General features: G+C 44.3%; 1 protein-coding gene across 2 annotated transcripts in view; it reads right to left on the bottom strand.

Annotated features, from left to right (window-relative positions):
* The window catches only part of POU2AF1 (POU class 2 homeobox associating factor 1), a 305,111-nt gene that overhangs the window by 118,567 nt on the left and 161,925 nt on the right, over positions 1-24,619 (bottom strand). The gene's annotated exons all lie outside the window — the stretch shown is intronic.

The following is a 24,619-nucleotide window of genomic DNA, read 5'->3' as shown; positions in this document are numbered from 1 at the left end:
TTCGCATATATAGTTAGTTGCGCTAACTATATATCGCGCACCCGCAATCCACTGCTGATGATGTCACATATTACATCATTCATGACATGGTCAGTGACATCACTGATGACGTCACTGATGACATCTCAAATGACATCACTGATGACATCACTGATGACATCACTGATGACATCACTGATGACATCATCCAGTGACTGTGTGTTTCTGTAAAGTTTAAATATGTTTGATATATTGAAGAATGAGTGGATGTATAAGGGTCTGGATGAAGGATTTAGTAGGTGCGTGACTGACTGTATGAGTGAGTGAATAAATGTGTCGTACTAAATGCATGGGTTAGTGACTAAACTGTCTGAATGTGTGCATCAGTATGTCTGTTGTGATGTAAACTGCTGCATGTGTTGATCATTAGCTATACGAGAGGCTATATGTGTTATTGATTGGTTGCCCAAGTATTTGTATGGGAGATTGAGTTTGTGTGGGGGTGGCTGGGAGGTGTGTGACTCTGTGCATAGATGTGTGAGCAGTTGATTCACTAGGTGTATGAGTTCAAGAGTGCATGTGGAAACAGCTACATGGGCGGTTGACTGTGTGCATGAGTGTATTGATGAGTGAATGGATATCTCAATGCTACATGTCATAGTAAGTACAAATGTAAAACACAGTACATGTGAGAGTTGGCATATATAAATAACTGTGCATGAGAGCCACTGAATGTGTGAGTGGCTGTATGGATCATTGTGAACTTGTATCAGGGATTGTATAAGAGAGTAAATATGTGTTAGTATATGTTTGAATAAGTAAGGTGTGTATAACTGTATAGTTGAGGAAATGGAGGTGAGATTGTTTCTTTGCATGACCGACTAGGTGTGTGAGTAACTCAATGGATGAGTGACAGTGTGTGAGTGTCTGTATACACTGAGTGTATCTAAGGTTATATTAGAGTCTGAAGAGGTTCATCGTATTAGCACAAGAATGATGTCAAATGAGATGTCATCAGTGATGTCATTTGAGATGTCATCAGTGATGTCATCAGTGATGTCACTGACCATGTCATGAATGATGTAATATGTGACATCATCAGCAGTGGATTGCGGGTGCGCGATATATAGTTAGCGCAACTAACTATATATGCGAATTTCAATGGTTTTGTGCGAGTAAAATAAGGTTTTGTAAATGCTAATTCCTAACTATATATGGTCTATAACCTATGGTTTTTTCAGTGAATTTTCAAGGTTTTGTAAATGCTAATTCCTAACTATATATGGTCTATAACCTATGGTTTTTTCAGTGAATTTTCAAGGTTTTGTAAATGCTAATTCCTAACTATATATGGTCTCTAACCTATGTTTTTTTCAGTGAATTTCAATGGTTTTTTAATAGCAAATATCATAAGCTGTCGAATGTCAAGTACGTGGTAAGTAAAAACATTTTCGTGTTTATGCACACTGATCTGCTTTGAATGCTGCCCCCCCCCTCATTTCTATTAGGAGTACTCTCTCTTTGCAGATAGTGAAGGGTAGTTAACGCAGGCCTTTGCCCCCGTTGTAATCCGTCGTGCCTGCTTTTCTCTCCATTTGATTGATTGTTATCCAAGCATTTACTGTTTTAGAATTGGTTCTCTTTGGTTCATTCTCTATTTACAAACAAGCACAGAGTCGCAATACTCTGTTTAGTCTTTGCAGATAGTGAAAAATCGTGTAAAAAAACAAAAGGAATCGAGCAAAATCAGTAGGCCACTAATGGGATCTCTTTTTGACCTCGCTAAAATAGAAACATTAGGAACAACCCCTCATGAGAAATACGAAACTAGTGAGATGAACTGAGCTCCACACCATGATGGCTGCAAGACAGCTCGGCTCCGCCACCCACCCCGCCCAAAATAACGATAAACTCTATGCAAATATTACAAATATATACAACACACCAGCAAAGTAACAGGGTAAAACATTTTATTAAATAACTATTTACATAACTATTTTATACTTTTTGTTGCCCGATCCGGCTAGCTCAATCGATCGAGCATGAAAGTCATGCACTCTGATAGTTCAAAGTTTTGAGGAGTGCTTGTTAGACTGTCTGAAGCTTATTTGCACCTGCTACAGCTTCACTATTCTCAATGTAAGTGGGGGCTGTTTGAGGACGTGACTGCATTTGAAAACAATGTGATGCGGTGCCTCCCTGAACCGCTTGACGGAGGCCCCCGAGGGACGGTTTGATGGCGCGGACTCGGAGGGGGCGCTTGGCTCCGGCCCCCTCCCCAAGTCGTGTTGCCCTGGTGTGGCCTGAGATCGCCCCCGACATAGGTGGCCGGCTCCCGGGGTCAAGCGGAACTTTTTGCCTTTTGGTGACTCTTCCATTCTTGACCTTGTCCCACAATCCGTTTGACCTAAAGACATGCTGTAGTGGGGCGCCCCTTTACCGTTTCACTTGCCATTCCGCCCGCTTTTGCTACACTGTGCCTCTTCCGCTATTCAGCTGTTTACCGCCCGCTCTTGCGACTACAGCGTCTCGCTCACCATGTAGTTGAGTTGCTCCCGCTCTTGCGGTGCAGCGATAGGCGGCTGCCACAGGACTCTCAAAATGGCGGCCGGCTCTTCAGATTTGGGCGTGGTCCACTAAAATGGCCCTGCGACACCTTGGAACTCGGACGCTTGTCTGCTAGGGCTTGGGCTCCATTCTCGAAAGCGTCCCCTCAGCCTTGAAGATTCTACAAAAGTCTTGGGGGCCCCCGACTCCCGCAGGCTTCTGGTGGGGAGCGGCTGCCATGATTGCTCGTGGAATGGCCACGACGGAGCTACGAGATGGTGGTGCTCTCATGCTGACGCCAGCTTCAGTCTGAAACATCCAGAAACACTTTAGACTACCAATTCGATCAGTTCCGGTAGCGCCCCAACGTGACCCGGTAGAGAAGAACTTGCCCTCCCCTCTTTGACTGATGGTTCTTGTTGCCTGTCCCTTCTGTTGTCATTTAACAGAACTATTTAGCCTGCTGAAAGGGGTTGTGTTCCGACCGCTGGTTGGTGGAGACATTTTGACTATATTCTGGACCTGCGTTGTCGCGTAATGCGTCATATGACGTGCCGCGTTAGCGCACCCGGAAGTGCTCCGGTGCGCGAAGCGCAGCTTCCCGGAAGCGATCCTGGGCGCGGCGCGCAGCGCGTAACGTAAGCATAACAGGTCATGTGACTTGTTAATAAAACTTTTCATTGGTTCATTTTACTTTTCTTATTCTAATGATGAAAGGCTTGGTCATATGACCTAAAAATTACACTTTTTATTACTTTCGAACATTATTTTTTCTTAAACATATATGTTATAATGTTCCAAGCTAATGTACTTTCCCGGAAAATTTACAACTGTCCTGCAAGTAAAATATATTCCTTTTTCGAGAAAAAGGGCGTTTCTTCGTCCCATGACGGAGCTGTTGAGCAAAAGAGGCTCGGCCTGCTGTCTTAGTCGCCGATACGCCTGAATATCAGATTCTTATCGATCACTTTATGTTGCAGGAGTAGAAAACACAACAGCCCTTGACCATTTATCTTTACTGCGTTCCTGCGTATTATACCTTTTACCCTTCATGTAATTGGACTGCTTTATTTCACTTGCCTTTTACTGATTCGAAAACAGTGACTATTATTAAAAACTTTACCAATGTAAATACTACTACCATGTTTTCTTTTAAAAACCTTTATTGTGAAAATGTCAGTATACAAATACGGGCCTATAACCACGTGGGCCGGCCACGGAGCAAACTGTAATCGTATATGATGAGGAGACATTTACACTGTAGAGGAGTGTAACGGGCGGGCCATTAGGTTGCAAGAACTAAGGTGTCTAACAGTTGCGGAATCGGTGGACGTACATTTTATAATTAAAATACGACAGGGCCAGTTACAACAAAATTATCTAGATATACATTTGCGGGCAAGTACCTTGGGTGACGTTAATTCGAACTTTCAATAGTACAGTAATCAATAACACATCAGAACTTAATATCAATAGGGATGTCGAAATATTCAATCAATTCTTGTCCCCACCCGCCATGTGCTTCAAAACTGCATACGTATCTCGTGATATCAAGGTTGTGCAACCAGTACACAACAAGGAGTTACGAGTCCCATTTATTCCGGCACCATTTTGGGTGAGGACGGGCAGGTCCAGGATATAGTCAAAATGTCTCCACCAACCATCGACTATGATGATGTTCATATGCTGTATTTATTAGAGTAACACTCATCTGTCCACATGAAATTAATTTGCCGCAATCTAAACATGTAATTTTAATCTTTCCAAAGTTCTTCTGAATATTTGGGACCGTTTCCCTTGCCTCTGATGCTGTCAGTGCCACTTCTTTGGTGAATGTACTGGCAGGTCGGGGTTGTCCTCCAAATCTCTCTTTTGTGCAGCACTATAATTAATCGGTGCCACCTCTCCATATGACGATGCATGGTATAATTACCATAACTATATTTTTTTTCGGTTCTTCTGGAGAGTACATCGTGGCAGATGACGCAGGTAACGTACCGGGCATTTACCTTTTTTGCATGTAGAGGAAAGGAAAAATAATTCGAGCGTCCGAGTTCTAAGGTGTCCCATGGCCATTTTAGTGGACCAGGCCCAAATCCAAAGAACAGGCCGCCATTTTGATGGTCCTGTTGCAGCCGCCTGTCGCTGTAGCAGCAAGAGCGGGCGAAACTCAGCTAGACGGCGCTCCACTGCAGATGAAGTGCCTCAACCTGGAGAGGCGGGAGAGGCTTGTTTGCGCCGCCTCCCCCCCCCTTCGGGCACCCCACGCCGTCTTTCGGCGCAGCATTGTAGGATGGCCACACCAGTGCGGCAACTTGCTGGACACCACCTCGGTGCCAACCGAATCTCAGCGCCTTGTGGTGTCTTCCATTCCGAAAATATTGTTGGCAGCATTTTGAAAGGAAAGATAAACAGCTGTTTGTGGCCCTCACTACACCGTTCTCCTAGTGAGTCTCACATTGTTACATTTAGGAAGAATGTTGAAGAGTAGTATGTTGAAAATCTGAAGCCATTGTTCTACAAACTCTCAACCAGCCTTGGATGGAAAAATCCTGAAGAATGTACAAACTGAAAACCAGTTTTTGTCTGTATAGCATCAGCAGCAACGCTTGAGTCAGCTTTGTGTGAAGCCGCCATTTTGATTCAATCAATAGCGTCCCCCTGCACACATTCAGGGACCTGGTCGTGTCTTCAGGTCAAACGGATTGTGGGACAAGATGCACAAAGGAAAAGGAAAAAAGTTCCGCCGGACCCCGGGAGGCGGCCGCCTATGTCATGGGCGATCTTAGGCCACACCAGGGCAATAGTGAAGCTGCAGCAGGTGCAAATAAGCTTCAGACAGTGTTACAAGCGCTGCTCAGAACTCTCAACTATGACACCACCTCGGTGCCGTCCGGATCTTGGCGCCTTGTGCTGGTTCCGGCCTATTCACACATCGGTCCGCTACTGACGCCACCTCACAGGCCAACGGGGCACCCCACGCCGACTTTCGGCGCAGCATTGTAGAATGGCCACACCAGTGCGGCAACTTGCTGGACACCACCTCGGTGCCATCCAGATCTCGGCGCGTTGTGCTGCCTTCGGCCTATTCGCCGCAAGTGCGCACGCAACTCAGCTGCATAGCGAGTGAAACACCAAGGGGCGCCCCAATGCAGCCGAGGAACCTCCATCTTGGGGGCGACGCACAGCATCACATTGCTTTCCAATGCAGTCAGATCCTCAAACAGCCCCCACTGACTGACGCGAACTCACAGGCCAACGGGGCGCCCCACGCCAACTTTCGGCGCAGCATTGTAGGATGGCCACATCAGTGCAGCAACTTGCTGGACACCACCTCGGTGCCATCCGGATCTTGGCGCGTTGTGCTGCCTTCGGCCTATTCGCACATCGGTCCGCTACTGACGCCGCCTCACGTGCCAACGGATTTTCTACGCTTTTTATAGCCCTATGCCGCATAACAGGTCATGTGACTTGTTTATAAAACTTTTCATTGGTTCATTTTACTTTTGGTTTCCTAATGATGGAAGGCTTGATCATATGACCTAAAAATAACACTTTTCATTGGATTAAAACATTTTTTTTTCCCAAACGATGAAAGCCCCACCTTGTTTCTAGATGTTTCAGACTGAAGCTGGCGTTAGCATGAAAGCACCACCATCTCGTGGCTCCGTCGTGGTCATTCCGCGAGCAATCATGGCAGCCGCTCCCCACCGGAAGCCTGCAGGAGTCGGGGGCCCCCAAGACTTTTGTAGAATCTTCAAGGCTGAGGGGACGCTTTCGAGAATGGGGTCCAAGACCTAGCAGACAAGCGTCCGAGTTCCAAGGTGTCCCAGGGCCATTTCAGTGGACCACGCCCAAATCTGAAGAGCCGGCCGCCATTTTGAGAGTCCTGTGGCAGCCGCCTATCGCTGCACTGCAAGAGTGGGCGCAACTCAGCTGAATGGCGGATTTTGGCACAGTGTACCAAAAGCGGGCGGAATGGCAACTGAAACAGTAAAGGGGCGCCCCTCTACAGCAGACGAGCCTCCACCTGGGGAGGCCCGTTCACGCCGCCTCACCCCCCCCCCCCCCAGGGCGCCCCACGCCGTTATTCGGAGCAGCATTGTAGGATACCAAAACCAGTGCGGCAACTTACTGGACATCACCTGGGTGCCATCCACATCTCAGCGCGTTCTGCTGCCTTGGGACTATTCGCACAACAGACCGCTACTGACGAGGCCTCCCCCCGCACCCCCCGGGACGCCCCACGCCGTTTTTCGGAGCTGCATTGTAGGATACCAAAAACCAGTGCGGCACCCAGGTAACATCACCTGGGTGCCGTCCAGAACTCATCACGTTGTGCTGCCTTGGGACTATTCGCACAAAACACAGCTACTGACCATTGTTGCTTCTTTTTTCAAAAAAATGTTTAAATGTATTTACTGTTTTTGTTGCGTTGTATATATTTATAAGTTATTAAAGTTTTATAATCCTACTACTTTGTTGGAGTGCTATATATTTTTAATGTGACACATAATTGTAAAAACTTTGATGTACAAAGAGGCATCCCTGGAATCTTCCGCTTCAGGCTCGGTCCCCTCCCCAATCACAATACAGGATGGTTTTCAGATAGTAGGAACGCGTGTGGTGTGACGGATCTCATCGGGTGGGGGCCTTGATCTACTGTAACTCCTTTGAAGAGGGGTGATTCTTTACAGCTGGGGCCATAAACTACATCTGCAAGGCTAGGTGATAGCCTGGGACCGGCCTGGACAATCGGACACAGAGGAAGAGGAGTGTCAGAGGGTGCGGTAGTGAATAGGGCGAAAGGGAGGTGTCGGGCGGGCACAGGGTGTGATTCTCAAGGAAGAGCAGCGCAGATGGGGGGGAGGTTTATTGCCCATGCATAAGACAGAGAGCGGGGGTGACCAGTGCCTGGGGGAGATGCTTGCGAGGGTGGGGAGCCATGCTAAGGATCGACAGCGTGCAGAGAGTGGGTCTGGTCAAGGCATCTAAAATGGCTGCCGTGCACGACAAAAGTGTGGCATTTGAAAAAAGGCAAAATGGCGCAGACAATGTTTTTCAACACTTCCTGATTTCCTTCGAATCGAACGTTAACAGACGTTATCTCTCCCACACTACCGGTCCCCCTGGGCTTAAACGCCGAGATGGTAGGGACTGCATCCCGTGGAGATAGGCCGAGACGTCACTCATCAGAAAAAAAAAAAAAAAAAGTCTATAAACATACAATAAGTTAAAAGTCAATCATTCTTGTTTCCTTGTAGTACGCTCCCCAGTCCACTTTCCGTTACGCGTACCGGGCGCACCCGATTTTTTTTTTTTGCCCCGCGGGGCCCTTTTAAAGCCTCCACATCAAACCTAGGGGGTCAGGGAGGATCTACTATGCCCCCTTATGGTCATTTCCCCCTTTGTTTTGGCCTCCTCTTGTCTCTCGATCCTACCGAGAGACAAGATGGCGGCTGCTCCGGACTGTTTAGAATGTTGACAGACACCGGAGAGCCAATCAGCTTCGCTTCGCGAAGTTCCGTTAAGCGTCAAGTACGCGAACCGGAGCGCTACCCGGAGCGCTGTTACAGATATATATCTTTTTTTGAACGTTAATTTCTCAAAATCCACTGGAGCACATATATTGAGACCTAGCAAAGGCACATCGGGCTAACAGTCCCTACAATTTTGCCAAGTTTCGTGCAAATCCATTCAGCCGTTCGGGCTAAAAGTGAGGCCAACTGCCCTATGGAAATTAACATGGGAAAAACGCGTTTTGGGACCCCCCTTTTTTCTCGGCCCCCCCTTGACGAACCCCCCCAAATTTTCAGTGGCTGCTCAGAAACAAAATGTTCCATTTTCCTGAATATTTCAGCCAATTCCGTCCACAAACGCCAAAGTTATTAGACATAGAATTTTCAAAAATCCCATAGAGAAAAAATCCTAACTATATATACCTACTGGCGACCGCCAGTAGGTAATATATATATATATATTGACGAAGGGAAGAGAGTTCCTGAAACGCGTTTGGCCATTTTATGAGGTGTTGCCGGTTTTGCTGAAATTCTGCATGCAGGCTGCTCAACGATATTAAACGAACTACATTATCTGCCTGTGGTATCTCTCCTTGGGGCTAACCTTTGTGTGTTTGATAAATAGCGGCTTTGCCAGCCGCGGAGAGACGCCCACTGCCTGTTTGCGGGCCCCGCTGAAACCTACCTGGAATCGGCATTTGGGAGGCAGGCTGTTCGTGTTTGGGCAGCTCTAAAGCAGGACAGAACTTTTCAACAGAGACTGTCACCAACCCACTTGGGTATATATATTGCATAAACGAGTGTGCACAAAGCAGACCCACATGGGAGAACCTTGGCGGACTACGAGGACCAGGAGGCCGTGAAGATAGCCACGCCCACTGGGGCGGGTTCTTTAAAACATTATGTGCGCAAGTATCCCTGCTTTGTTGTTCACTGCACCTACGCCACTGACGAAGGGAAGAGAGTTCCTGAAACGCGTTTGGCCATTTTATGAGGTGTTGCCGGTTTTGCTGAAATTCTGCATGCAGGCTGCTCAACGATATTAAACGAACTACATTATCTGCCTGTGGTATCTCTCCTTGGGGCTAACCTTTGTGTGTTTGATAAATAGCGGCTTTGCCAGCCGCGGAGAGACGCCCACTGCCTGTTTGCGGGCCCTGCTGAAACCTACCTGGAATCGGCATTTGGGAGGCAGGCTGTTCGTGTTTGGGCAGCTCTAAAGCAGGACAGAACTTTTCAACAGAGACTGTCACCAACCTACTTGGGTATATATATTGCATAAACGAGTGTGCACAAAGCAGACCCACATGGGAGAACCTTGGCGGACTACGAGGACCAGGAGGCCGTGAAGATGGCCACGCCCACTGGGGCGGGTTCTTTAAAACATTATGTGCGCAAGTATCCCTGCTTTGTTGTTCACTGCACCTACGCCACTGACGAAGGGAAGAGAGTTCCTGAAACGCGTTTGGCCATTTTATGAGGTGTTGCCGGTTTTGCTGAAATTCTGCATGCAGGCTGCTCAACGATATTAAACGAACTACATTATCTGCCTGTGGTATCTCTCCTTGGGGCTAACCTTTGTGTGTTTGATAAATAGCGGCTTTGCCAGCCGCGGAGAGACGCCCACTGCCTGTTTGCGGGCCCCGCTGAAACCTACCTGGAATCGGCATTTGGGAGGCAGGCTGTTCGTGTTTGGGCAGCTCTAAAGCAGGACAGAACTTTTCAACAGAGACTGTCACCAACCCACTTGGGTATATATATTGCATAAACGAGTGTGCACAAAGCAGACCCACATGGGAGAACCTTGGCGGACTACGAGGACCAGGAGGCCGTGAAGATGGCCACGCCCACTGGGGCGGGTTCTTTAAAACATTATGTGCGCAAGTATCCCTGCTTTGTTGTTCACTGCACCTACGCCACTGACGAAGGGAAGAGAGTTCCTGAAACGCGTTTGGCCATTTTATGAGGTGTTGCCGGTTTTGCTGAAATTCTGCATGCAGGCTGCTCAACGATATTAAACGAACTACATTATCTGCCTGTGGTATCTCTCCTTGGGGCTAACCTTTGTGTGTTTGATAAATAGCGGCTTTGCCAGCCGCGGAGAGACGCCCACTGCCTGTTTGCGGGCCCTGCTGAAACCTACCTGGAATCGGCATTTGGGAGGCAGGCTGTTCGTGTTTGGGCAGCTCTAAAGCAGGACAGAACTTTTCAACAGAGACTGTCACCAACCCACTTGGGTATATATATTGCATAAACGAGTGTGCACAAAGCAGACCCACATGGGAGAACCTTGGCGGACTACGAGGACCAGGAGGCCGTGAAGATGGCCACGCCCACTGGGGCGGGTTCTTTAAAACATTATGTGCGCAAGTATCCCTGCTTTGTTGTTCACTGCACCTACGCCACTGACGAAGGGAAGAGAGTTCCTGAAACGCGTTTGGCCATTTTATGAGGTGTTGCCGGTTTTGCTGAAATTCTGCATGCAGGCTGATCAACGATATTAAACGAACTACATTATCTGCCTGTGGTATCTCTCCTTGGGGCTAACCTTTGTGTGTTTGATAAATAGCGGCTTTGCCAGCCGCGGAGAGACGCCCACTGCCTGTTTGCGGGCCCCGCTGAAACCTACCTGGAATCGGCATTTGGGAGGCAGGCTGTTCGTGTTTGGGCAGCTCTAAAGCAGGACAGAACTTTTCAACAGAGACTGTCACCAACCCACTTGGGTATATATATTGCATAAACGAGTGTGCACAAAGCAGACCCACATGGGAGAACCTTGGCGGACTACGAGGACCAGGAGGCCGTGAAGATGGCCACGCCCACTGGGGCGGGTTCTTTAAAACATTATGTGCGCAAGTATCCCTGCTTTGTTGTTCACTGCACCTACGCCACTGACGAAGGGAAGAGAGTTCCTGAAACGCGTTTGGCCATTTTATGAGGTGTTGCCGGTTTTGCTGAAATTCTGCATGCAGGCTGCTCAACGATATTAAACGAACTACATTATCTGCCTGTGGTATCTCTCCTTGGGGCTAACCTTTGTGTGTTTGATAAATAGCGGCTTTGCCAGCCGCGGAGAGATGCCCACTGCCTGTTTGCGGGCCCCGCTGAAACCTACCTGGAATCGGCATTTGGGAGGCAGGCTGTTCGTGTTTGGGCAGCTCTAAAGCAGGACAGAACTTTTCAACAGAGACTGTCACCAACCCACTTGGGTATATATATTGCATAAACGAGTGTGCACAAAGCAGACCCACATGGGAGAACCTTGGCGGACTACGAGGACCAGGAGGCCGTGAAGATGGCCACGCCCACTGGGGCGGGTTCTTTAAAACATTATGTGCGCAAGTATCCCTGCTTTGTTGTTCACTGCACCTACGCCACTGACGAAGGGAAGAGAGTTCCTGAAACGCGTTTGGCCATTTTATGAGGTGTTGCCGGTTTTGCTGAAATTCTGCATGCAGGCTGCTCAACGATATTAAACGAACTACATTATCTGCCTGTGGTATCTCTCCTTGGGGCTAACCTTTGTGTGTTTGATATATATATATATATATATATATATATATATATATATATATATATATATATATATATATATATATATATATATATATATATTCACTGGGAAGTAAAACAGTTTGGAAATAATATTTAAATAACCTTACAAATTTACTGAAAAAACCAAAGCTTACAGGGATGTAACAGTTAGGCTTAGATTTCACTCGTACAAAACCGTAGAAATTCAGCAGTTATAGTTACCTGAGCTAACTATTACTTATGCTGCCGCAATGCACAGCTTCTGCCCTTACATATTACATCACTCATGACATGGTCAGTGACATGCCCCCCTTTCTTTTTTTCCTGGTTGAAGTGTTCACAGCCAATCAGAGCTCTGCATTTCCCTGCATGACCTCGATATTATTCACAAATTAGCCGCAATCTCAAATATAATTCTTTGGTTTTCCCTAAATATCGCAACAACTACTGAACTGTTTTACACTAGATAACTGAAAGCGTGATCTGTGTACCAAAATGTACCTTCCTTCCAAATTTGGTCCAATTCTGTCCAGCGATTCGGGTTGTACTCGTTTTCAAATCTTATATATAAATATATATATATATATATATGCCAGACATCCTCTCTCGTTAAAAAGAAGGAAGGGACACAGTGGGGCTCATCAGAACATTTATTGAAGAAAAGTCGGCATGAGCGGTTTCGGCGTCAAGCCTTTTTCAAATGCCGCAGTTCGTGAAGGGTGCCTCCGTCAGGTTAATATTGAGCTCCTCCCATGCCGTGATGAAAGGCTCAGCTGCAGCACATTCTTGTGCCGACGTCACAGAAGCCTCTGCCACGGACTCCTGTTCCCATCATGCACCTTGTTGGAATTCTATGAACTGCAGAGGTAAGTAACCCACGAAAATTCAGGGAATAAAAGTTCTTGTGTCCCCTACTCCCTAGCCCACACATTCAATGTCACGAAGGCTGGCGATAGCCAGTAGGTATATATAGTTAGGACCCAGCTACCATAGGAAATCCGCAACATTCTATTGGGAATAACTTTGGCGCCGGTTGAGGAATTTGCATGTAATTTTTCAAAATTTTGGCCAGCTCCGCTGCGTTCCTTCCCTGAAAGTTTCGGGGGGATTCGTGAAGTGGGGGCTGAGAAAAAAGGGGGGTCCCAAAACGTGTTTTCCCCATGTTAATTTCCATAGGACGTTCTGACAAGGCTACAGCCCGAACCGCTGAACGGAATTACACCAAACTTGGCAAACTTGTAGGGATTGGTACGCAGAAGTGCCTTTGCTATATTTGGTAAAAATTGTTCCAGTGGTTTTTATGAAAATTAACTTAAAAAACACATATATATCTGGGCGGAGCCTAACCACACATCTCATCGTGAGATCTAATTGGCTGTCAGCACTTCAACCAAGAAGTGTTGGCAGCCATCTTGGGACCAATATACATGATAGCACCTCATTAAAAAGCATTGTAGTTAATAGAGGGTTTTAGGACTTTAGTTACAATATAAATCATTTGTTGATGGTACCATACTCATTTTAGGAATTGTGGTGTGTTCTAAGGTGATTTTACCATGTGAAAAAGCCTTCTGCTGGGATATCATGAATCATGTTTGAAAGAAAACTATTATCTCATGCTTTTCCCACAGTGGTTTGGAAGGGGATCTATAAGCTAAACTGAAAGCATATTTTCTGTAAATTCACATTATCTTTCTCAGTCATGTGAGCATGAAGTCTGACATTCTCAGTAAAACATGTACATCCAACAAGGACAGAGACTGTCAGTTGATTCCTTTGTGTTCTACTGCAGCCTCCTAGAGTGTTCTAAAGAACAACTAGAGCGCTAACAGTCCTACTTATTACAAAGGTATGGCACACCTGAAGCCATCTTGATTGGAATAAAGTGGTAACTCTTAAAACATTTAATTTAAAAAGGACCAAAATGAGGGGGTATATTTTGCCATAGAAAGTATGATTAGTGCTGCAGAAAAACAAATTAGGGCACATTTTGAGTGACTTCCCAAATCCTCTTCTATTTCATTAAAAAATTCTGACATGCAGTCTCCCAAGATGGCCACCAGAGACAAAAGAGCCCAAATGTAGCCCAAATATCACCCAGATGTAGCCCAAGGATAGCCCAATGACAGAATGTCCCAGAGTGTTCTAAAGAACAACTAGAGCGCTAACAGTCTTACTTATGACAAAAGTATGGCACACCAGAAGCCATCTTGATTGGAATGAAGTGGTAAGTCTGAAAACATTTAATTTAAAAAGGAACAAAATGAGGGGGTTCATTTTGCCATAGAAAGTATGATTAGCAGCAGACTTCCCTGGTGAGCAGTAGCTTTACTACAGTGATCTAATGAGCAACTATAGTGCTAACATTCAGAATTTATGGCAAATGTGTGACACATCTGAATGCCTTATTGATGGAACCAAAGTAAACAAGCATTGAAAATGCAATAGATCTCGCCCTCGTTTAAGTTAAAGCCATTCTGTTTGTAATGAGGTGGCTTTTTAGCTTTGCTTTTATTAGTGTTTTTAAAACTTTCATGTAAATAACATGCATATGTATGCATATATGTATATGTATGCATGTATGGAGAAGTGTGGCTCACTGGTTAGAGGAGGCAGACCTGGAAGCAGAGGTCAGCCCGGGACCAGGGTTCAATTCCCGGCTCGGTGGGGTCTTGAGTCCTAAAATGTCCATGGACTCGACAATTCTCGCTCCGGTGCCTACTCGATTCATGGGTTCACACTCTGCGACTCTGGGCAATAGCTTGCTTAATCTCCACAACGGCCCCTCGCGGCGGGATGCCTGGCTTTCACCTTGCGGATACCCTGCCGGGGTTATCTCACAGGGGAATACCAGGACGGGTTCCCTAAGCAAGCGCTTAGAAACCGCTTGGTGATTTGCGCTATATAAATTCCTGTACATTTACATTTATATTTATGCATGCATTTATATTTGTATTTATATAGATATGCAGATTATATATGTTTAGATATGTATGAATATATATATATATACACATACATAAAGGCATATGTATATATATGCATATATATATATGTGTATATGTGTGCGTGTAGAGAGAGGTAGAGGTGTAGAGGTAGAGAGGTAGAGGTAGAGAGGTAGAGAGGTAGAGGTAGAGAGGTAGAGACTAGTAGAGAGAGGAGTAGAGAGAGGTAGAAAGGTAGAGAGAAGAGAGTGAGTAATAGAGTAGAGAGTGAGTAGTAGAGAGTAGTAGAGAGCAGTAGAGAGAGTAGCAGAGAGTGGGTAGTAGAGAGTAGTAGAGTGAATAGTAGAGTGAGTAGTAGAGAGTGAGTAGTAGAGAGTAGTAGAGAGTAAGTAGTAGAGTGAGTAGTAGAGAGCGAGTAGTAAAGAGTAGTAAAGAGTGGGTAGTAGAGAGTAGTAGAGAGTGAGTAGCAGATAGAGAGAATAGTAGAGAGTAGTAGAGAGTGAGTAGTATAGTGAGTAGTAGAGAGTAGTAGAGAGAGAGTAGTAGAGAGTGAGTAGTAGAGAGTAGTAGAGAGAGAGTAGTAGAGAGTGAGTAGTAGAGAGTAGTAGAGAGTGAGAAGTAGAGATCGAGTAGTAGAGAGTAGTAGATAGTGAGTAGTAAAGAGTGAATAGTAGAGAGAGAGTAGTAGAGAGTGAGTAGTAGAGAGTAGAGAGTAGTAGAGAGTGAGTAGTAGAGAGTAGTAGATAGTGAGTAGTAGGGAGTGAGTTGTAGAGAGAGAGTAGTAGAGAGTAGTAGAGTAGTAGAGAATGAGTAATTGAGAGTGAGTATTAGAGAGTAGTGGAGTAGTAGAGAGTAAGTAGTAGCGAGTAGTGGAGAATATTCCAAAGTTTGGCACAGCACCACTTGCACAATAAGTCCAATCAAATCATATCACTTAGAGTCCTTATTGAAGCGCTGAATCTTGGTGTATATTCAAGTGCTTGTATTTTCCTTAAGTTTATGTACCACAGCCAGCTGACGAATTTCGTTCTGTACAACAGAACTTCTTCAGGGCGTTCTTATTTCCTTCAAGTTATGTCGGTATCCTGTTGTCATATAACTAGATATTTCTTCCAAATGTTAGACGAGACGTAAGTACATTCTTATTCAAAGTGACTAGGTATCAATTTTACCCACACAATTCGGGCAGACTTGAATAATTTATAGCATCCTCAAAGTCAGTCTCTCAAAAATACCAAAGTATAGGACATGATAATCCAAATCCAAATGTTTCTAAAGAAAAGTCATTTTCAATCGTTCGGAATTTCGGCGTTTGGGCAGATATGACCCAGGGACCCCCAGTATGCAAGGGGAATTAGTCCCCCCTCTGCAAACGCACCAGTGGCCTGTGTTGCAGAGAGTTTTAAAAAGAGGCATAGCCTCATTACACCTTTGTGCAATGCAGCCCCCTGGCGCAAACTGGAGGTTCCAGGTGGGCTAGTTGGCCCCCAGGGACCCCCAGTATGCAAGGGGAATTAGTTCCCCCTCTTCAAACATGCACGGGGGCTGCGTTGCAGAGAGGTGTAAAAAAGGGTGTGGCCTCATTACACCTCTCTGCAATGCAGCCCCCTGGCGCATACTGGAGGCTCCTGGTAGGCTAGTTGGCCCCAAGGGACCCCCAGTATGCAAGGGGAATTAGTTCCCCCTCTGCAAACGCGCCAGGGGGCTGCGTTGCAGAGAGGTGTAACAAGGGGCATAGCCTCATTACACCTCTGCAATGCAGCCCCCTGGCGCATACTGGAGGTTCAAGGTGGGCTAGTTGCCCCCCAGGGGCCCCCAGTATGCAAGGGGAATTAGTTCCCCCTCTTCAAACATGCACGGGGGCTGCGTTGCAGAGAGGTGTAAAAAGGGGCGTGGCTTCATTCCACCTCTCTGCAATGCAGTCCCCTGGCGCAGACTGGAGATTCCTGGTGGGCTTTCAGGTCTTATATAGTTAGGAATTAGCATTAAAAAAAAACTTTAAATTCACTGAAAAAAACATAGGTTTCAGGCCTTATATAGTTAGGAATTAGCATTTAAAAAACCTTGCTAATTCACTGAAAAAACCATAGGTTTTGTATGTATGTATGTATGTATATATATATATATGGCAGCGTGATCAAGGGCATAATTTGCCAGAAACGCGTAGCTGATCTTTGTGGACTAAATAAAACTACCTATGCTGATTCGTTTGTGGTCCGTCTCTCTTGTTTGCTGGTGTGCGAGGCTGTGACCTGAGATGCCTAGAAATCCGAGGAGGAGCCACATCGGTCGAGGTAAAGGGCTCCGCTCCAGAGGCGGAACTTGGATCCATGCAAACGGAGCCTGAGGCGATAACAAACTCAATCGCCTGACAGCACGGCATCTCTGTATTATTGAGCGATGGTTGCAGATCTACCCTCCCCTCCTACTCAAGGAATTTAAATGACATTAATGATGGCAAGGAAACACCACTCTACTAACAGGGCAGAACAAACTACCTAACTGGCAGGACTACAATTACCAGGAGTCGTGGGGTCGTAACTCCGCCCACTGGGGGCGGACGAAGCCCCTTTTTCAAATAAATGGCATTTGAAAAACGCGAGTCAGGCTTGGTGGAATCCTTACCACAGTCCATGAATAAGGGGCAGGTTTTGGCCCCGAAACGCGTCGGACATTCTTTATGAAAGAGGGAGTCTGTAATCCTTGCTGGGTGCCACAAACAGACCGGAGGGTCCAGATGCCGCGGTGAGCCTTTACCAAAGCGCATGTGCAATTTGCTCTTTACATATATGTATATATAGACCTAGTTACCATAGGAAAATCACAACATTCTATTCCCAATAACTTTGGTGCCGATTGACGAATCTTCGCAAAATTTTCAAAACTTATGGCCCGCCCGGCTTAGCTCCTATGTCAAAAGTTTTGGGGTCATTTGTCAGGTTTGGGCCGAGAAAAAAGGGGGGTCCCAAAACGTGTTTTCCTCATGCGATTTTCCATAGGAAACTTTAGGCACGGGCACAGCCCGAACTGCTGAACGGAATTACACCAAATTTGGCAAAAAGGTGGCCCTTGGTTCAGGAAGAGCCCTTTTTGTTAAATGGTGTAAATAATAATAATAATAATAATAATAATCCTGAGCTTATAAAGCGCCTGGTTACACTAGCCAGTGTGTCCCCGTGCTGTACCACTGAGGAACCCATCCTGGCCTGTTCCTGTGAGGTGCCCACTCCTGGGCACCCCAAGGTGAAGCCAGGCATCCTAGCGTTAGGGCCGGTGTGGAGATTAAGCAAGCTATTGCCCAAGTTGCAGAGTGGGACCCATGATTAGAGTAGGCACCGAGGCGAGAGAATTATCGGGTCCGAGGACATTGAGCCCAAGACCCTTCCGCGATGGGAATTGAACCCTGGTCCCGGGCCAGACGTCTGCATCAGGGTCTGCCGCTCTAACCAGTGAGCCACACTTCTCCACCAAATCCATTTGATAGTTTTTTAAATATTAATGGAAAAACAAATATATATATATGGGCGGAGCCTAACCACACATCTCATTGTGAGAACTGATTGGCTTTCAGCACTTCATCCAAGAAGTATTGGCAGCCATCTTGGGACAAATATACATGATAGCACCTCATTAAAAAGCATTGCAGTTAATAGAAGGTTTTAAGACTTTAGTTACATTATAAATGATTTGTTGATGGTAGCATTTTAGGAATTGTTGGGTGTTCTAAGGTGATTTTAACATGTGAAAAAGCCTTCTGTTGGGATATCATGAATCATGTTTGGGAGAAAACTATTTTCTCATGCTTTTTCCACAGTAGTTTGGAAGGTGATCTATAAGCTAAACTGAGTGCATTTTTTTTAATGTAAATTCACATTATCTTTCTCAGTCATGTGAGAATGAAGTCTGACATTCTCAGTAAAACATGTACATCCAACAAGGGCAGAGCCTGTCTGTTGATTCCTTTGTGTTCTACTGCAGCTTCACAGAGTGTTCTAAAGAACAACTAGAGCGCTAACAGTCCTACTTATGACAAACGTATTGCACACCTGAAGCCATCTTGATTGCAATAAAGTGGTAACTCTTAAAACATTTAATTTAAAAAGGAACAAAATGTGGCGGTTCATATTGCCATAGAAAGTATGACTAGTGCTGCAGAAAGAAACATTAGGGCACATTTTTAGTGCTTTCTCAAATCCTCTTCTATTTCATAAAACAATTCTGACATGCAGACTGAAACATGCACTTTTAATACCAGCTGCAGACTTCCCTGGTGAGCAGTAGCTTTACTACAGTGATCTAATAAGCAACAAGAGTGCTAACATTCTGAATGTATGGCAAATGTGTAACACATCTGAATGCCTTCTTGATGGAATCAAAGTAAAAAACTGAAAGTATTACCTACTGAGGAGACTGTACTAAATGAGGAAATTAGGAAACTTCATAACAAATAAGTCTCCCAAGATGGCATCCAGAGACAAAAGAGCCCAAGTGTAGCACAAATATCACCCAGATGTAGCCCAAGTATAGCCCAATGACAGAATGCCCCAGAGTGCTCTGAAGAACAACTAGAGCGCTAACAGTCATACTTATGACAAAAGTATGGCACACCTGAAGCCATCTTGATTGGAATAAACTGGTAACACTTAAAACATTTAATTTTCAAAGGAACAAAATGAGGGGGTTCATTTTGCCATAGAAATTATGATTAGTGCCGCAGAAAGAAAAATTAGGGCACATTTTGACTAGTCAAATCCTCTTCTATTTCATGAAAATATTCTGACATACAGACTGAAACATGCACTTTGAATACTAGCAGCAGACTTTCCTGGTGAGCAGTAGCTTTACTACTGTGATCTAATGAGCAACTAGAGTGCTAACATTCAGAATTTATGGAAAATGTGTGACACATCTGAATGTCTTTTTGATGGAACCAAAGTAAAAAACGGAAAGTATTTTCTACTGAGGAGACTGCAGTAAATGAGTAAATGAGGAAACTTCATAACAAATATGTCTCCCAAGATGGGCACGAGAGACAAAAGAGCCCAAATGTAGCACAAATATCATCCAGATGTAGCCCAAGTATAGCTCAATGACAGAATGTCCTAGAGTGTTCTTAAGAACAACTAGAGCGCTTACTGACAAAAGTATGACACACCTGAAGCCATCTTGATTGGAATAAACTGGTAACACTTAAAACATTAAATTTAACAAGGAACACAATGAGGGGTTCATTTTGCCATAGAAATTATGATTAGTGCTGAAGAAAAAAGAATTAGGGCACATTTTGAGTGACTTCTCAAATCCTCTTCTATTTCATTAAAACATTCTGACATGCAGGCTGAAACATGCACTTTTAATACCAGCAGCATACTTCTGTGGTGAGCAGTAGCTTTACTACAGTGATCTAATGAGCAACTTGAGTGCTAACATTCAGAAATCACGGCAAATGTGTGACATATCTGAATACCTTCTTGATGGAATCAAAGTAAAAAACTGAAAGCATTTCCTACTGAGGAGACTGCAGTAAATGAGGAAATTAGTCAACGTCATAACATATAAATCTCCCAAGATGGCCACCAGAGACAAAAGAGCCCAAATGTAGCACACATATCACCCAGATGTAGCCCACATGTAGCCCAATGACAGAAGTGTGCAAAACACTTTTTATTTTTTGTGTTTTTGCAGTTTTATATATTGCGGATTTGTCAGGTGTTGGAGTGCTTCACATGAGCATTGGTTACATCACACAAGAACAAATTCATTTTGGTTGTAGACATGGGGAGATTAAGTGATTTGACCAGAATCACAGAATGCCGAGCTGAGGCAGAAACCATAACCTGGTTCCCCAGTTGCAAAGTCTGCAGCTCTGGAGGTAACACCATATCCTCTCCCCTAAGTGCAACATTTAATCAAGTGATCAACTGGATAAAAAAAACATAAAGATAACAAATAATTTAAAAGTGCTTTGTCGCTATTTGAAAACTCAGAAAATATGTCATCATTTTAATTTTGATGCAAATAAGACCCTCTCATATATGTAATTTCTAATCTTTAATTTTGCACCAAATTGACCCTACAGGGCAGGCATCAGGGTTTGCAGCAGCACAATACACCACACAGGGTATGCGTGACGGGAGTGCAGCACAACAATCCATAGAAAGCAATAGGGAGGGGACAGGACCATGCACATGCACAACAGAGAAGAGAGGGGAAAGAGGCAATGGTAGCTAGCTGACCATAATGGACAAACAGGTGAGAAACCTGAAGCATAAGGGACCATAAAGGGCAGGAGGGACGGATCAGGGGCATTACAATTCAGAGAAAGCGGGAAGGCCAGTGGCAGAACTACGGCCACACAGGGCTGCAATAAGGGAGCAGGGACATGGACTTGGACAATGGATGGCTAGGAGGAGGGAAGGCAGGAGCAGCAAGCTTCGGTGGGGGCAGCACAATTCCAGGCCCTGCTTCCAACCCCCCACCATCCATTGTGATATGCATCTTACTTAACGTAAAAAAAACTAGAAATATTCTGAAAAAAACAAAGATTACAGGGACGGTATAGTTAGAGTCAGATTTCACTCATACTCAACCAGTAAAATTCAGCAGTTATAGTTAACTGAGCTAACTATAACTTACGCCCCCGCAATGTACTGCTAATGACCTCAGACATTACATCATTCATGACATGGTCAGTTACATCACTCATGACATCTCAAAGGAGCTGTGAATGGAATGGAACTATAATCGCTAGAGTTTTATATAGAGATAGTGTGTGTATATTAACACCCTTTTTTTCTTTTCTTTCGTGTAAGAACCATTATAATACGCAACGTGCCAAGATTAATATGGCCGATAGCCTTTCACTTTAAAGTAATGTGTAGTCCATTGTTATGTTGATGTTTGCAATCCTAAGTATGTTTATTATGAATAAGTAACATTGTCAAACATACAGGTATGGCGGTCAAGGGGGTTGAAATGACTTTGTGTGCATATTAACACTTGTTTTCTTTTCTTTATTGTTATCAATTCCTGAATTTTCACATCGTGACCAGGCCAATATGGCTGCCAGCTTTTTGGAATAAAGTAATATTTAGTCCTTTGTTAATGTTGGCAACTGAAGGCATTTGTATATTTAAATAAGGATGCTACAATGACGTCTTGTATCGTTATCAAGGTTCAGACAAGCTGAAATGCGTGGATCACATCCTTTGCAGATTAAATACTTCCAAACTACAACCTGAGTGTTGATTCCTTCCTTGTAAGAGTGAGAGGAGATTAAATACATATATGTAAAATTCACTGAAAAAAACTACAAGTTTCAGGGACAATATGGTTAGAAATTAGCATTTGAAAAACCCTCAGAAATTCACTGAAAAAAAACACAGGTTTCATGGACGTCATAGTTAGTTGGACATTTCACTCAAAACAAGAGAAATTCTGCTGTTATAGTTAGTTGTGCTAACTATAACTTGTGCCCAGGCAATGCACTGCTGATGACATCACATATTACATCACTCATGACATGGTCAGTGACATCACTGATGACATCACTGATGACATCTCAAATGACATCACTGATGACATCATCCACATGATCATCTGATGCACCTCCTCGCACCCTAAAATACAGACCACCTTACTCGAAACCATAGACACACCAATACTAGTACAGCTACAATATTCTGTGCACTATGCATGCAGACCTCTAATCAGCTATATAACATTGATACAGTCTTTTAAATACTCAGTTAATACCTATGCAGCCTAGGAATCCTTCTGTCTGTCCAACGCACTTGTCCATTCACCCATCCAGCACTTTGTACGTATCCTATCACTCGGCCAATACCTAAGCACTTATAAATTTAGCATGCACTCTCTTTGTAGCACTGAAATTACTCCAGTTATTAATCACATACTTAAGGAATGGCCTAGCCACTAACACAAGTACAGGTACAATGTTTTGTACACTATGCATGCAGATCTCCAACAAGCTACATACTATTAATACGCTCTTCTAAATACTCAGTTAATACCTATGAAGTGTTGGAATCCTTTTGTCTGTGCCATGTATTTCTCCAATCACCCATCCAGCACTATCTACGTATCCTATAACTCCGCCAATACCTAAGCACTTATAATTTCAACATGTACTCTCTTTACAGCACTGAAATTATTCTAGTTACTAGTCATGTACCTAAGGAATGGCCTAGCCAGAAAAACTAGTACAGCTACAAACTTCTGTGCACAATGCATGCAGACCTCTAATCAGCTACATAGCATTGATACAGTTTTTTAAATGCTCAGTTAGTACCTATGCAGTCTAGGAATCCTTCTGTCTGTCCCATGCACTTCTCCATTCACCCATCCAACACTATATACGTATCCTATCAATCCACCAATACCTAAGCACTTATAAATTCAGCACACACTTTCTTTGCAACACTGAAATTACTCCAGTTATTAGTCGTATACTTAAGGAATGGCGTAGTCACTGAAACAAGTGCAGGTACAATATTTTGTACACTATGCATGCACACCTCTAACCAGCTACAAACTATTGATAGGCTCTTCTAAATACTCAGTTAGTACCTATGCAGTGTAGGAATCCTCCTGTCTGTCCTATGCATTTCTCCAATCACTCCCCCAGCACTATCTACTTATCCTATTACTCCACCAATACCTAATCACTTATAAATTCACTATACACTCTGTTTGTAATACTGTAATTATTCTAGTTACTAGTCATGAACTTATGGAATGGCCTAGCTACTAACACAAGTACAGCTATAATATTATGTGCACTATCCAAGCAGACCTCTAACTAGCTACATACTATTGGTACACTCTTCTAAATACCCAGTTAGTACTCATGCAGTGAAGGAATCGGCCAGTCTGCCCATGCACTTCTTTAATTACTTATCTACCACTATCTACATATCCTATCACTCTACCAATCCGTAAGCACTTATAAATTAAGTGTTCACTCTGTTTGCAGCACTGTCATCATTCCAGTTACTGGTGGTATTCTTATCAAATTACCTTGGCACCAACACAAGTACACATAAAATATTCTGTGCATATTCCCTACAAATCGCTAAGCAGATACATACTATTGGTCCACTCCATTAAATACTGAAGTAGTACCCATGCAGCATAGGATACCTCATGTCTCTCTCATGCAATTCTTCAATCACCCATTAAGCACTATGTTCCTTTTGTATCAGTCTGCCAATACCTAGGCACTTATGGGGCAGATTTACAAGCATCCTGCGCCACCAGTACGTCACTTTTTGTAACATAGTGATGGCGCCAGGCACTTCTTCCTATTTACAAGGAGAGGAAAAGCCACCCTCCGTGGTTTTTCCTCTCCTTGTAAATACGACCCCTTCATACACAGAACTTTGCATTGAAGGGGCATTCCATAGGTGTTGCTGTGGGTGTTCCCATGCAACAACCATAGAACAAAACACATCTCTAGATTCATGAGAAATCGTAAGTCTGGAGATGTGTGTGAATGCTGCGCCATCCTAGAGTTGGTGTAACAAGGCGCAACGAGGAGAATTGTTTTAATTTCTCCTCATTTTTTACTTTTTCAATGCATGCTGCATTCCACAGCATACATTGAAAGAGAAAAATGCCTTTACTGGTTGTTTTTGTGCAGGAAGGAGTTCCTTCCTGCACAAAAACAATCTCCGCACGACACAGACATCCTTGCACCATGGTGCAAGGGTGCCTGTGTCACCGCATGGCTGCAGTTTGTTCAGCAGTGCAGAGGGAAGCACAGAGTTGCAACATATTCATGTACATATGTCACATCCCTGTGCTTTGGAAGTGCCACAGTGCAGTGCAGCTAAAGAGCTTGCAGTGTCACACTGAAGTACTTCCTCATAAATCTTCTCCTATAAATTCACCATACACTACTAAGGCATTCTTTCAGTCAATCATGCTGTATATATATATTCAACAAACTTTCACACCTTACCTTGCAATGATAGTTCCTTCATTAACCAGATAAGGTAGTTCTGAGTAGAACTTTTTTTTTCTTCTTTTTTCTTTTGTATTTTTTGTTTTAACAATTTTGCATTTTGTTGGGTG

The sequence above is a fragment of the Lissotriton helveticus genome, chromosome 3_1 (assembly GCF_964261635.1).
Source record: "Lissotriton helveticus chromosome 3_1, aLisHel1.1, whole genome shotgun sequence".
NCBI classification, from domain to species: domain Eukaryota; kingdom Metazoa; phylum Chordata; class Amphibia; order Caudata; family Salamandridae; genus Lissotriton; species Lissotriton helveticus.
The sequence above is the reverse complement of the archived record's forward strand: the minus strand, read 5'-3'. Positions and strand labels throughout refer to the sequence as shown.